The sequence below is a fragment of the Ixodes scapularis genome, unplaced genomic scaffold (genome assembly GCF_016920785.2).
Source record: "Ixodes scapularis isolate PalLabHiFi unplaced genomic scaffold, ASM1692078v2 PGA_scaffold4__175_contigs__length_147842914, whole genome shotgun sequence".
NCBI classification, from domain to species: Eukaryota; Metazoa; Arthropoda; class Arachnida; order Ixodida; family Ixodidae; genus Ixodes; species Ixodes scapularis.
Genome location: NW_024609879.1, coordinates 136,006,856 through 136,021,222, shown reverse-complemented (window position 1 = coordinate 136,021,222; position 14,367 = coordinate 136,006,856). Strand labels below are relative to the sequence as shown.

The 14,367-nt window shown below is 46.2% G+C and overlaps 1 pseudogene; it reads right to left on the bottom strand.

The window, feature by feature from the left end:
• Positions 1-865: 865 nt before the first annotated feature.
• On the bottom strand, positions 866-2,610 carry LOC120846729 (annotated as a pseudogene).
• Between the last annotated feature and the right edge of the window lie 11,757 nt (positions 2,611-14,367).

Below are 14,367 nucleotides of genomic sequence, written 5' to 3'. Positions count from 1 at the left end.
CTCGACCATGTCCATAAGCGTAGACGTGAATCAGCGAGAGAGCTTTGCACTCTATGTCAAGCATGCCCCAGTCCAGTTGTCTGTGATAAGAGTGAGCGTCTTACCAACCATGTGATGACGAAACTTGATGGCGATTGCCCTATGCACGGCTAGGCCTTCCCACACATTGCTATGGAGCTTTCGCTCGTCTGGAGTGAGGGCGCGGATAGCGTAGGGCGATAACAACTTCTTCGTTATCTTGTACTTGTGAAAGCACCGAACCTCATGCTGTGCCCGAGGCGTCAGTTGTCACTGTTGTGGGAGCATTTGGGGCAAAGTGAGCAATGAGGGGAGGCTGGGTAAGAGCTGCGCGGATTGTCTGGAAGGTTTGCTCAAACTCTGGAGTCCATAAAAACTTTGGGGTCTCAATGAGGGCTTGTAGGGGTGTCACAACTTTGAAAAACATCTTAATGAAGCGCCGATAGAAGCTAGCTGTTTGTACCCAGGAGAGTACTTGCTTCTGATTGTGAGGAGTTTGAATGCGGCACATGGCTGCTGCTTTGTCGGGGTCTGGCTGCTGTCCTTCGCTGGGTATAACAAATCCGAGAAACTTAATATGTGGAATGCCAAAACGACATTTGTCTAACGAGGCCTGAAGTCCATTGTCCAGAAGCAATTGGAGGGCTTCACGAAGAAGTTGCGCAAACATGTTGAACGACTGAGCATAGACAAGAATACCATCAAGATATACACGAATACCAGACTTGTCATGATGGGGCTTCAGACCTTGAAAGACTGTCTGCATGATACGTTGGAATGTGGATGGCGCATTTTTCAAACCAAACGGCATCCGCCTCCACATGTATGTGCCGTGGTGAGTGATGAAAGCTGTCTTTTCATAATCCTGGGTGCGGAGGCTGGCTTGTCAGTATGCACTTTTCAAGTCCATGGTTGCAAAGTACGCGCGCCCAGCGATGCCTTGAATGATAGCATCCACAAGAGGCAGGGGGTACACCACTGTGATCGTGCGTTCATTGATTGGTGCATAGTTAACACACGAACGTTTCTTATCTCGGCGTGACACTACGACCACTGAAAAAGCCCATGGGCCAAATGCTGGAAGAATAACACCTTGGTCCAGGAGTTCCTTTATCTGTTTTTACACGAACTGTCTGTCTTCGGGAGTATATCGGTATGGGCTACGGGTTTAGGGCAAGGCGTTTGGTAACAGGTTAATGCGATGCTGCATGCTTGTGAAATGGCCTAAGTCATCTTTGTAACGGGCGAAGTCTTCATTCTGCTGTGTCGAAATGTCGGCAATTACACTATTTTGACTGAAAGATAACTGATCTCCAAAGAGGGCTGGCAGAAGATCAGGGTGAATGTATTTAGCAACAGTACTGGATATCTGGGCTGGCGGCTTGGCACTGGGGCTATTTAAAGGCAAACGTGGAGTTTCCTGGGCGAAGGCTTGCCAGGATGGCTGCTCCAGCAACGGCAAGGGCTCTCTCTGTAAGCAGTCTTGTGACATGGTCTGCACTTGTGAATTAAGGCTCGATTGGGTGAGAATTACGGCATTGAACATCCGTGGTGCTAGTTTTTGTTCTGCTATGAAAGACAGACCTGTGGCCGTATGCTGGAGCCGGACGGGCTGCGAAGGCTCAAAGATCAGACGCGTCTGTGCGGCTCGAAACCTATCTTCACCAATGATGAAGGGGAGGATGTTGTGTTCCAGAACCGCGACCTGGACGACTCCCGCGATTGGGCCAATGTTGATCTTAATTTAAGCTGCGCCCGCTGGGAGTACGGCAGTACCTCCTACAACTTCCAGTGGAGGCTCAGTCAAGGGATGTAGCCGGCGTTCTGGAACAGGCGACTTTGCTATGAGAGTCAGCTTAGAACCTGAGTCTGGGAACGCATCATTATCTCCGATTCCAGTGATGGTCGCTAAAAAGAATTGGCACTGCAGTTGAGAGCCTTCAAGAGTTGCTGGAATGGTATGAAAAGCTGGTGGTAATGACACTGCAGGCATGTTTCTAGCTGCCGACGACGATGCCTGGGCTGACTGATTGGTGTATGTTGTACGCTTCAAAGCGAGGTGACCGAGGTGTTTGCATTTATAGCAGACCGCTTGGGACAAGTCTTAGTTACTACGAAACGCTGGACCTCCATATTGTGACGAGATGGCTCGGTATCTAGCCTTTTGAAGTCGGCGGGCAGGTCCGCGATGCGTTGACGTGAGGCTGTGGGTGTCAGTGACGTCAAGCCACAGCGCTGCGTAGGGTGGGCGAGACATTCGGATCTAGCCGATTTAGGCGAATGTGATTGGTCATTTTATTGGGCAGGAGTGGTCGAAGGGCTTGCCTTGGCGTATTGGCCGGACGTATCCAGGCTCGCACATGTCGGAAGAAAGGTTTGGACGGTTGTTGGCCAGTTGGCTGCCAATGCTGCGACGATATGTTGGTGCTTCATGCCTTGGAGTAGGTAGTCAATCTTCTCCGAATCGCTGAGGGTTACGGGGCAGCGTTGAATGGTCCTTAATTTGTCGAAGGCGTACTGGTGAAGGGATTCGCCAATCCCTGTAGTCACGTCCAGGACCCGTTCCTGCCAGTGGATAAGGGTCCATTCTGTGATTCAGACCTTGAAAGACTGTCTGCATGATACGTTGGAATGTGGATGGCGCATTCCATCGTCTTTCCATCATCGAAATTTTCCAACAGGGTCTGTTGGAAAATTTCGATGATGGAAAGACGATGGAAAAGGCTCATACAAGCGTAACCGTAATATGGGACATCCTAAACAAGCTAAAAGGCAGCTTCAGTATAGTGGATTAAGGCGGAACTATACAGGTAGGCGGAACCATACAAGCGTGTCGTATTATGGAACATCCTATACCGGCGTAGTGGATTATTGCGGAACCATGTAGGCGGACGGAACCATACATGCATACCCTATTGGAAAAACGTACAAGAAACAAACCTGCTTCTTGTACAGTTCTGGTATGACACCATCATAATTTCTTGTTATTATGCATGCAGCTAGTTTGGTTTGGCCTTCTGCATAACTCGAGATACCGGCACCGCTATGGCTCCGGGTCTGCCTATACTGGCAGTCAGTTTGCTTACCGATATGATTCGGTGTGGCTGGTATGATTTTGCGTCCTATGACGTAGGCGACCGCCGTCTTTCCAACGAACGCTTATACCACAGGACCACCGGTATAACCAAATCATACATGCAGAAAGACGACCGACATCCTCCAACGAACACGTCCATCGTTTACCACCGGTATCGTTACATACACCATACATGTCGAAAAGGAACATAAGCCGCGTTTACATGAATGCGACTTGGTCGCGTTGAATCCAGTTGCCGCATTCAATATGCGGTCATGTAAACGGCATAATGCGCATAGCATTTTGGAACGGGGAGGATTATCGCAAGACGCTCGCTGCGGGAGCGTGTGAACAGCTCAGAACATGGCGGCGGCCAACCTCGTCGGCGGCGCGGAGAGCGGTCCCGCAATTTTTTTTTTCCCGAGAACAAGCACAAGCTTTTATTGCGATCATAAGTAAGCGGAATATAGCGGAGCTGCTTTGTGAGGGCGGCCCCGTCCAAACCTTTGCGAAGTACGACTTGCGCGTCGGAAGGGGTCAAAAAGGCTTCAGTGCAAGCACGAATGACACCGAGAGCTCCGAGCACTGTAGAGCACTGCATGGTAGCGCAGAACGAGCAGCGCCTACCTCGGTGCCCTTCCTGGCTGCGCAAGAGCCTCTCGGACTCGGCGTCCGGTTGGTCCGGTCGCGATCGGCGAGGTCTGGCGCGGCGAAACGCGGAGGCTTCCTCAAAGCGCGCACACACACGTCGCGTCTCGTTCAGAGTGAACCGGCGGCCCGGCCTGGAGTCCTAAACGCCTTGGTTTTGATGCTTCTTCCGTCTTCCAACTTCTTCCACAGCACTGAAGACAGCCGGCACGACCTTTACGTTCACTGAATCCGTCGAAAGGCCTCCACGTGCGATGCACCGGAAAACGTGGTGCGGCTGGTGCCGGAACGGAACTGCATAACTTCGATCTTTGAGTCAACGTGCACGGCAACAAACCGATCGTGACACCAAGCCGCGGATACCGCATCGCCGGTCGACAGCGGCAAACGGCCCGTTGCTCGTATCGTGGGCCGTGACTCGTACTCGGACAACTCGGCGTCTTTTCGTGGCCCCTCGCGTCGTCGCAACCAGCCGCAAAGCCACCAGCCCGCAACCGTAGCGACCGTAGCCGACGTTGGAGAAAAGCAAAACCGAAACGTAAAGCTTCCGCCCAGTGGCTTCCGCTGCCGCGGCTTTTCTAACTTTGCGGCTTCCACTTCCGGTCGTCGCAGAGATGGCGAACAATGGCGAAGATAGAGCGGTGTGGTTCGTTGGCTCGTTTACGGTTACGGGACAGATGTTTTGCGGTCCGTTTCTACTGCGTCTCTGGTTCTAAACTCGAAGGCGCCTCTCATAGTTCAACCAGGTGTGGTCGGCCTGGTTCAGCGCGGTCGGCTCGCCTCGTCCGATCGCCGGACCGCCGGCGACTTCGAGTTCTCTAGGCCTGGGATCCGAAGGCGTCTGTCTCCGTGAAACGGTAAGCGAATCTCGTCCCGTTTTCGTTCTACTTTTAAATTGCGTTAGGTGCGCTACAATATAAGCATACGTGCCAAGTGTTCGTGACAACTTTGAACTAGAATAATTGTGCTTCACTGCGGTTTGTCATTTACCGAAAATGTTAATCGAGCAATGAACGAGGGGCCATGCTTGAAAACGGTGTGTACGATGTTAACTTCTACCTGGGCGGCTAAAAAACAAAAAAAAAAAAGTCAAGACTGGTTACGGTGTGAGGCTGGTCCCAATAAAATGGTAAGCACTTAGAGCGCCTTTCTGAACGGAGTGTAAGCAGTATAGCGATCAGCGAGACGAGCGACGGCGAGAAGCTACCAGTGTCGGCGCCGAGCGACGATTTCTCACTCTCGCTGCTTGCGCCGCTTGGTTCTTGGGCTTCTAGAAATCGTCGCTCATCGCCTTGGTCGCTCGCATCAATCGCTTTCATAATATGTGTCTCGTCGCGCGGCTGACTACCGTATTTATTCAAATATAAATAGAGCTTTTTTTTTCTTCTTTTTTTTTTTGAAATTGTGATTAAAGAATGTCGACCTACTTTCGCGACCAAATTTTGCGACCCTACCGGAGGCATGGAGCTATCGAGTCACCTAGCCGGCGTTGCCGTAGAGCCGCGCCGCTTCTTGTTTCAAAAAGCTTTTGGTGCACAAAAACAATTGAAATGGCCCGCGCGCGCGGTGGCCGGTGCCGCTATCGCGCGCATCTCGGGCGTCGGGTTTCGCCATCTCGCCTCTATACCACTAGCGTTCCCCTTGCTGGGCAACGGGGAAGGAGAGGAACGCGATGCGCAATGCATTTCTCCCTCCATCCTCGCAAACGCGTATCAAAAAAAAAAAAAAAAAACGGAGGTTATTTTTGTTTGTTGCTTGAAGCGGCTCGGCCAACGCTCGGCTCGCGTGTTGCTCATGGCGACACGGCGGCTTTGCTTCTTCTTTGTAGTTTGTCTTCCGTCGCTTTGCACCTTTTTTCGTTTCTTCTTGTCATTTTACAACGGTGTCGGTGAAGTATTGTTGCGAATTTGCGAGGATGTCTACCAAGCTGACGAAGCTTCGAACGACGATGACATGTCCAGAAGTTCTGACGTTGATAAAGTTTTTGGCATCGCCCCGTGCTTTAGCTTAGAGTGATGTAAATAAAGGTTTGTTTCTTTTGCCCAAAATTTCAACTGGTCGTAATAATAAAAAAAACAAAGGTCGACCTATATTTCAAATATTTTTTTTTTATTCTCGGTGGGTCCAACAAATAGGGTTCGACCTATTTTCGAGTAAATACGGTAACTTTAATTTTTATTTTGGGTTACGTCGGACGTAACTCGAATGCTTGACAGTTGCGTTGGGTGTAACTTTAATTTTTATTTCGGGTTCCGTCAAACATAACGTTAGACACTGCGTTACACTTAAACAAAATAGGGGCTGCTGGTTCATCATATAAACCAACCATTTGTGTTTAAGTAAAGCGCATCATTGGCCTAGAAAAAATACTGCCATCCTATAGGAATGTAGCGCTTCAGATAAATTTGTTAATTTTTACTTTTAGTCCCTGCCCCACCAGATACAACATCTGACCTAAAGCAGTGTTCCGGATCTCCTTCCAAGACCTCAGGCGGGTCGTCATTCAATCCAGGAGTCGGCGGCGTCTCATGGGCGTGTTGCTGGTGCTTCTTACTGGATGGTGCTACCGAGGGAAAAGTGGTCGTGCTTGGGAAAGGCAAGTATGGCCGCCGTAAGTATAGATATTGTTTTTACCTTTGCTCGAATCCACCTTTAAGAAATGCACAGTTCGCATGTGTGCATCTCTCAATGCTTCTACAGTCGGCTGTTAATATTTGGAGTGCTCCAACTCTGTCAGCGCTAGTTTCTCTAGATCATGCAAAAGGGACGCAACACTAAACCACATATGCTCTCGCAACAAACAGTGCTCTGCTGAAGCACTGTGGAATCTACTCTGGCTTTATAATGCAGCACAAAATAGTTGACGCCAAGTGTAGCTACTTTTGTGACTCCGTTTTACCAAAAGCTCTGCCGAAATAAACTTGCCACCTTATAGGTAGTGCTAAAGAACCTCGCGTGCCTAGCCTGGAGAAGGGCATTTTTTTCATAGGTCAATTTTTTCTTAAACCAATACCTTCAGCCTCCTTGAAATGTTAACATCATGTGACACTCAGAAGAACAGTAAACCCCTTAATGTTGGCGAACCTTTAATTTTCGCGGCCTGTAATTTTGCGGAATTCAGTGGCTGCGATTATGTCCTCTATGACCGATTCGAGAAGAAATAAGGGCCACCAAGCTAAGGGGGTTTTACTGTACATCGGAGAGAGGAAGTCACTTTTGTTTGTATGCAAGAGTAAAACCAACAACAACAATCATGGTGTCGACACTTTGTGAGCCTATCTGTGTCTATTGAATGATATCAATTTTGTTTTAGTTCGTTAAACATTGTTGCCTGTACACTGTGGGATGTCGTCTTCAACACGAGCAGTGGTTTTCCTCTGAAGCAGGCAGCATGGATGCGTGCCGCAGCACAACATAGTTCATTTGCAGGTGGTACCGCAGTTAAAAGGATGGTTCGCACAATATGGGGGAATCGCAATTCAATGTTCTACCTCGGGCGTAGACAAGATTTGCTCATTCTAAATCATTTTGTCTACAAATCGGGAACTTGTGACGAATGTACCCGCATGGTTGGAAGGGCCAGACAAGCCTTGTGAGCGCTTCGTTTTCTACCCTCTCAGTCCTGAACCTACTCACGCACCACATGTGTAGATGTTCCGATAGGAGGGAGCACTTATTTCGAGAATGGTGAATGGCAACTGTTGTTATCTTAAAGGTGGACTGCATATTTGCAATACTTTTCCTCACTTAAGAATATGTCTTATTAAAAATATGTAGTATAGCCGATGACAAAAAGAGAATGGCTGGGCGTCCTCCAGCACGTGCTTGTGCTTTTCACCCCGCTTTGGACAGATGTGCTCGCTCCAGGCTCATCAGGCGCTGAAACGTCATCGAAGGTAACAGACGGGCTGGAGGTGGAACAACGGCGACTTCTCCCTGCCTTTCTGATGGTGTCAGTGAGCGTGTACTTCTATACTCTAACTTAGCTTAACCTGCACAGAGCTGAGTAGAATAGGCTTGGCAAGTGCCCTTATTGCATATGCATCTGTACAGCTGAGGCACTTTGTAAATCAAGAACATTGTGTACCTTACCTTCAAAAACACATCATTTTGGGGGTGCAAGAGGAATTCTAAGGCGTATTTTTGTTTGTATTGTCCCTTTACGCATCGACTCCTTCAACTTAATGCGGAGTCGACCCAGCCTCTTGAAAAATTTAATGCTTGCCAGGTGATTATTTTGCATTTAGTTGATATATCAGTATTCAGTTAGGTATCCCAAGTCATTAGTCGTTGAGGTGGAGTCTCTCTGTAAGTCAGTCATGTTTAACATTCATAGAAATGCTTGTCAAATAATGGCACTGTCGAGGACATGTACTCAGCTCGAACAATCGCTGGGCACAAGCTGGTCGTGTTGTTACAGGCAGCAAGCATCCCGGTTGGAACGCCCTATTTCGCAATGTAGCTGCAGACTAGGTGAGGGCCCCACTCATAAACGTCTATACTTTGCGTCTCTTTAAGCTGGACCACTTTTGACACTACAAGTCATTGCAGCTAAAACAGCATGACACATGATTATAAGCTGGACGTACCATGGCGTCCAACCAGAAGGTCACATGGCTTGGTTTGTGCCCTGAATTTGCAAGGATGGCTTGAAGCTTCTGTTGTGGTTAACTTTAAGCTGAGATAGTTTAAAATAATGCTTTCAGTTTTTAGTGTTGCCCGGCATGGTTAACAAGTTGGTGATATAGCACTGCATTGAAAAGTCTGTGCATTCATGACTGTATCACCTTATGAATGCATACTAGCTATTAAACTCTTCGTTTTTCAGAGAGATGAAGTGCACTTTGCTTCCAATTGCACTTGTTTCTGTAACTTCGTGGTATGAAGCACCTTATGGCTGCAAGCTCTGACCGATCTTGTTCTGTGGTCTGCGCAGGCCCATTGCAGGGAGTCGCTCCGAGAGCCTCACCAGAGTTTCCTCCCCGTGGTCGTTCTAAATTTTTTTGTTGTAGGTATGCATCCTTTCTGTCTTTCCCTTAATTCTACTCAAACGTCTTCTTTTCATTGTTGCCGATTTGCCTCAAAATTGGTTAAGTACACAAATGGACGCTGTACAACTCTATTGTATATATTTTGTTCAAGGTAACTTTTCTTTGCCAAAGTTACAGATTTTTTTTTTTTTGAAGGTTAGTCTTTTTTGTTTTTATTTACAAATTTATGTGAGTTTCCATGGGCAACACTAAAACGTTATGCCAGAAGCAAGGACAAGTTCACTGCTCTAATTTGTTCTCAACTGATTGCAAGAAATTTCGTTAATGCCGTGAAACCTCCTTCCAGCGCTTGCTTTGCAGCATAAAAAAAAATTATGCATAGGACATACTCTGTTTATTAAACTGCTTGCTCATTCTGCAGGTCTGCCTGCCATAGATGTCGTGCTACTAAAGAGCAGGCGAATTCGATTGCTGGTTTTGCCATTGCTTTTTTTTTTAGCCGTTGTCTTAATTGTTCTTGTAAATTTAGAGATTTTCCTAAAAAGCAAGCCGGGAAGAATATCTAGTTTAGTTAGGTAGCTGAAAATAATGATTTAGTACCCCTTTGTCAGTAAAATAGATACTGTGTGCCGCTGTTAGTGTCAAGCCGAGATCCACGCTTTTTTGGCATTTTGCTCAGAGTAGTACCCATTCTTATTCATTAGCCTCTTGGTGTGGCAACTAAACTCTTTCTATCCAGACACCTGCCCTCTGCTGGTACACTCTACCCTCATGTTCAGCGAGTCTATGAACTGGAGTTCTATCCCCAGCCGACTCGCTGCGCACGAGGGTAGGAAAATCTTTCCATTGCAGCAGAGCCATATATGGGGAGAGTCTGGCAGCCTATGATTTCGCTGCCGTAACGTCTCCCTTCCGAGTGAGCTGATCAGCCCGCGGCACAGAGCAAGAGGCGTGAGCGCATTCGCGTGAACTCTAGGCTGCTCCCCGCTGAGCGGGGAGGGCCGCCACTTTCATTCATTCGCCCGGCATGGGATCGATATTCAAATTTCGGTTCTTTCCTTTTATTTGGCAGGCTCTGGCAATAAAATGATATAGTGTTATTTCTCGGTGGCTTAAAAACCTAAAGAAAGAAGTTCCTCCATGTTTGAACGCACTTTTATTCAGGCAAAAAAAAAAAAAATAAGCCCGTAGCAGACGACGTATAGCGTCAACAGTGCTCCGTGCCGACAGCTTTGCGTCAAAATGGCGGTCATCTCCTCTTTGCCTCTTTGCTGCCTTCTCTCTCCCTCCTTTGGCGTTCTCCTCCCTTTCCTCCTCTCCGGCGCCTTCGTTACCACACCCACTGGCTAAACTCTCTCACTATACGGCTCTGCATTGCAGTAGTAGTTTTATTTATAGTCTTTACAGTTGAATGTGAATATTTGACAGAAGTCTCTCAGGTTGGGGCGAAAGAGGGTTAAATGAATGCATTTGATCATTCGCCTTAATTCGGTACCCATCATTTTAATGCCTACGTGGCCTTGTCCTGTGGGGTGACTATGACTAAAATAAGAGGATCTATGTGCTGATCACGAAAGAATATGCTAGCCATTCTAATGTAGCTCTGCCAAGTACTTGATTGTGATTTGTTTTTATTTCCAGCTACTTGGGGGCCTCAAGATCTGGAGATCCTAGTGGCCACAAGCTTGGACTCAATCTTTTTCTGTGGTCTGGCCAGGACCATGGGGGAGGTAATCCCAGCAACAAGAGCATAGCAGTATCTCCCTGCCTGTGACTTTCGATCAGCGTCACGACAGGGGAGTCCTCGTGCCACCAGGTGTTAGGTATGCCACTTCAAAAAAGTATTCTTCTCACCTATTAATAGAACAGCAAAAGCACTACTAAGCCTAAAATGCAAAAAAAAAAACATATTCAAATCTTGGGTTGGATGGAGTTCCAATTACAAAAAGGAGTCTGCAGACATGATTAACATGTGAACTTAAAGCCCGCGGATGTAGGTTCGACGGTGTCACAGAAATAACCTCCCGCAGATCGCTTTGCTCGTGCTATACCCTAACAAATTCTTAAAATAATCATTGTGTTTCGTTGGTGTCATCAATCTTATGTACCTACCACACCCAGCATTCGGGACATGTGAAATATACAAAAAACAGGAACTTGCACATTGTCAGCTCTGCAAAGATTTATATAGTAAACAGAGCATAGCACGTTCAGCTTAAGAAAAAAATTCAGTGCAGGCCTATATTCATGGTTCACATATGTGTAACTGCTCTTCATAATGAAGTGAAAACTGCTTAAACGACACATGCAAAGGAAAAAAACATTTTTTTTAGACAGCTTAGATGGAAAAAGGATGTCATAAAACGATTTTACAACGAAGAAACAAAATTTTTAGAGCTATATTTACGGCGCTATACGAATTTGTAGTTGGCGCTCGCGGGAGCCGCCGCTGGTCACGTGGTAGGCCCGCGCGCCGCCGCGCTGCGTCGCCGCTGCACGCTCAGCGTTGTGCGAACGCCGCTTCAACACGTTTCTCCACGCCGCCGTCGCCGCCGCCGCACAAGTTCGTCTGCTTCGGGGCGCCGCCGACGTCGTCTGACCGGCGCACAGGTCTATCACGTCTGCTTGCGCTTTTTCAGGAGTTTCCCTTGGGCTCTAAAAGTTACTTATTCGTCTTGGTTTTTTGTTATACTTCAAACAAAGATGAATAAGTTACTTTTAGAGGTCATAGGAAGCTTCTGAAAGAGCGCAAGCACCACGTGATAAATAAGGACCAGTCAGGTGATAAATACGGACCACTTTTCCGCGGTGCCCGCGGGCGCCAACTACAAATTCGTTTTGCGCCGTAAATATAGCTCTAAAATTTTTTTTTCTTTGTTCTAAAATCGTTTTATGGCGTCCTTTTTCCATCTAAGCCGTTTAAAAAAAAATGTTTTTTTCCTTTACATGTGTCCTTTAAGTTGTGGCCCACTACAGGCTTTCTATTAGTGTTAAAAAGTGTGTTAGAAAACATGATTGCGCTTGGAAGACGCGGACATAGGAAGGACAGACACAACAGAGCGGAAACTTTCAACTGATTTAATTCAAGAACCTCAACGTAGAAACACACTGCGTCACCGCACCACATCTCAACCAATCCGTGGCCCTGCCACGGACCGCAAGTACGCCAACTCCTTATCCGCCAAGTCGATTGACGCCACACTGACACAACTTGTGCCGGAACTATTTATAGTGTCAGCCTCCACAATCTTGCTAACAGTCCTATCTTTGTGCCTCTCAAGAACAGTAGACGAAACATAATGGTTTGCACCCGCAGTCATGACAGTGACACGACAGATCATGACTGCGAGTGCAAACCATTATTTGCTTCGTCTACTGTTCTTGCTAGGCACAAAGATATGACTGTTAGAGAAATTATGGAGGCTGACGCTATATATAGTTCCGGCACGTGTTGTGTCAGTGTGGCGTCAATTGACTTGGCGGATGAGGAGTTAGCATACTTGCGGTCCGTGGCAGGGCCACGGATTGGTTGAGATGTGGTGCGGTGACGCAGTGTGTTCCTCCGCTGAGGTTCTTGAATTAAATCAGTTGTAAGTTAGCACTCTGTAGTGTCTGTCCTTCCTATGTCCCCGTCTTCAAAGCACAATCATTTTTTCTAACGTACCGTACCAACTTGCCCAACAATCAGCACTTGTTAAAAAGTGCTATTGTGTTTTAAGCAGCTCGCACCAAATAATTTCTTGAAATACATTGGTTCATGGAAATTATTATGTAGATGTTGGCAGACAGTCATGGTGAGGCCAATCTTTAATGCCAAGTGGTCCACTTATTCAGAGTTAATTGAGTTTGTAAATATTGTAGGTCGCAAATAAATTTTTATGGTACGCGATGGGCAGAATCATCCGTAATCACTGGCTCTACCTAGGGGAACTTCATACGTTTGCTACGGCAAGATGGTTTCGAAAAACGAAGTATTTAGTGTATTCAACTCCTGCACTAACCTTGTCTTTAGAAACTTTTTATATTCTTTACCATGCTGAGATATGATTCTTGAAATAGTTTTTCTAGAACTACTGTAGATATTTCCAGTTCATCATTTCTCTCGCAAAGCATTCGAGAGAGCCAAACCCTGTAATGTACGGAGGGAACTCACAGAATGATGCGACTGACAGTTTGGAACATTCGGCACTGTAACAGTAATAATGACATGTCACTTATGTAATGCTCATTATCGCAGATCAAACTGCTTTTTCCGTCTACACTCATTTTCAGTAGACTCATTCAGCGAACTCCCACCTGAGACTACAGCGCTGGGTTCTGCAAAGTAATTTGAATGAATATAGATGCAACAGGTTTCTTTGAGCGTGCGTCTAACACGTATTCTTCATATTGAATCTGCTAACTCTATTCATGACCATGTCCATAATTGTATCCACATTCCAGCTTATTTTTATTTTGACATTTGAATTTTCTTCAGTACTTTTCTCAACATCTGTGCTTGTTGAGCCGTACTCAAGTCCATACATCTTGTCTTTCGCTATTACATTAATATATAAAACTGTTGATGCCGAGTGAGAATTCAAGGTACCGAATCTGTCGTGTGAGCTAAATAAGAACCAATAAAAAGCTCTACAAAGGAAATTTTGTTAAAGGAGGCTGTATGGGCATTAGAATAGCACATGCCATGCTAAAAAAAAGATACAAATTCTTGTTAGGTATGCAAGGATGACAGTGCTGTGCTGTTTCTGATGTGTCACAAAAAAAAATCTGTGCCAAACAGTGTTCCTTATGGAAGTAAAAACTGTTGAATTCGAAGCCCAGAAGTTTTATTCATGAATGTTCCTCAATACAAATGTATTTAGACATCTAAGCAACTGACTAATACATGACTATGTGACAAACATTCATTTTCATGTGCATTTAGTTTACAAGGTCTAGTCTGCATTGATTTATTGCATTCATGCTGAAACTGGGAGGGGTTCTCTGGGTATGAATAAAGAGATAAACATTTCTTGAAATCAAAACATTTGAGAACGGACAAAAGGAAGAATCTGAGAACGGTATCTTAGAATCTCTTCTTTTTCTTACAGTATCTCTAATGTTCACTTCATTTCACCTGATAAATTTAGTTTTTAGCGCAGCTCTTAGCAGCTGTTTCCGCGTTTCGCGGCGTCGCTGTCGGCGTAACCGCTCAACTAAACTTGGCAGGAAATTGAATTAATGTTGCAGTCATGTGACGTTAATATTTCCGCTAAATCTAGCTGAGAAACTGAATTCTTTTATGGATGACGTGACACGGTCATGCGACGTCATTTTTTCCGCTACTTTTAGCGGGAAAACTGCATTTGTGTTGAGGTCATGTGACACCAATTTCCGCGCTAAATTTAGTGGGAAACTTAACCTGCTAAATTTAGTGGGGAAAGTTTCCCGCTAAATTCAGGGAAATTTCCCCCTAAATGGGAGGGAGCAGAAGAGGAGGAGGGGAGGGGAAGGAGGGGCATACCCTCCCATCCTCCTCTTCAAGATATGTACTCTAATTTCACATTATAGAGAATTGTAAACGTCTCATATTTCATCTCATGTTTCTTCAACTTTTATATTGCAGGTGCGCTTGCAGCACAAATCTGGGTTGTG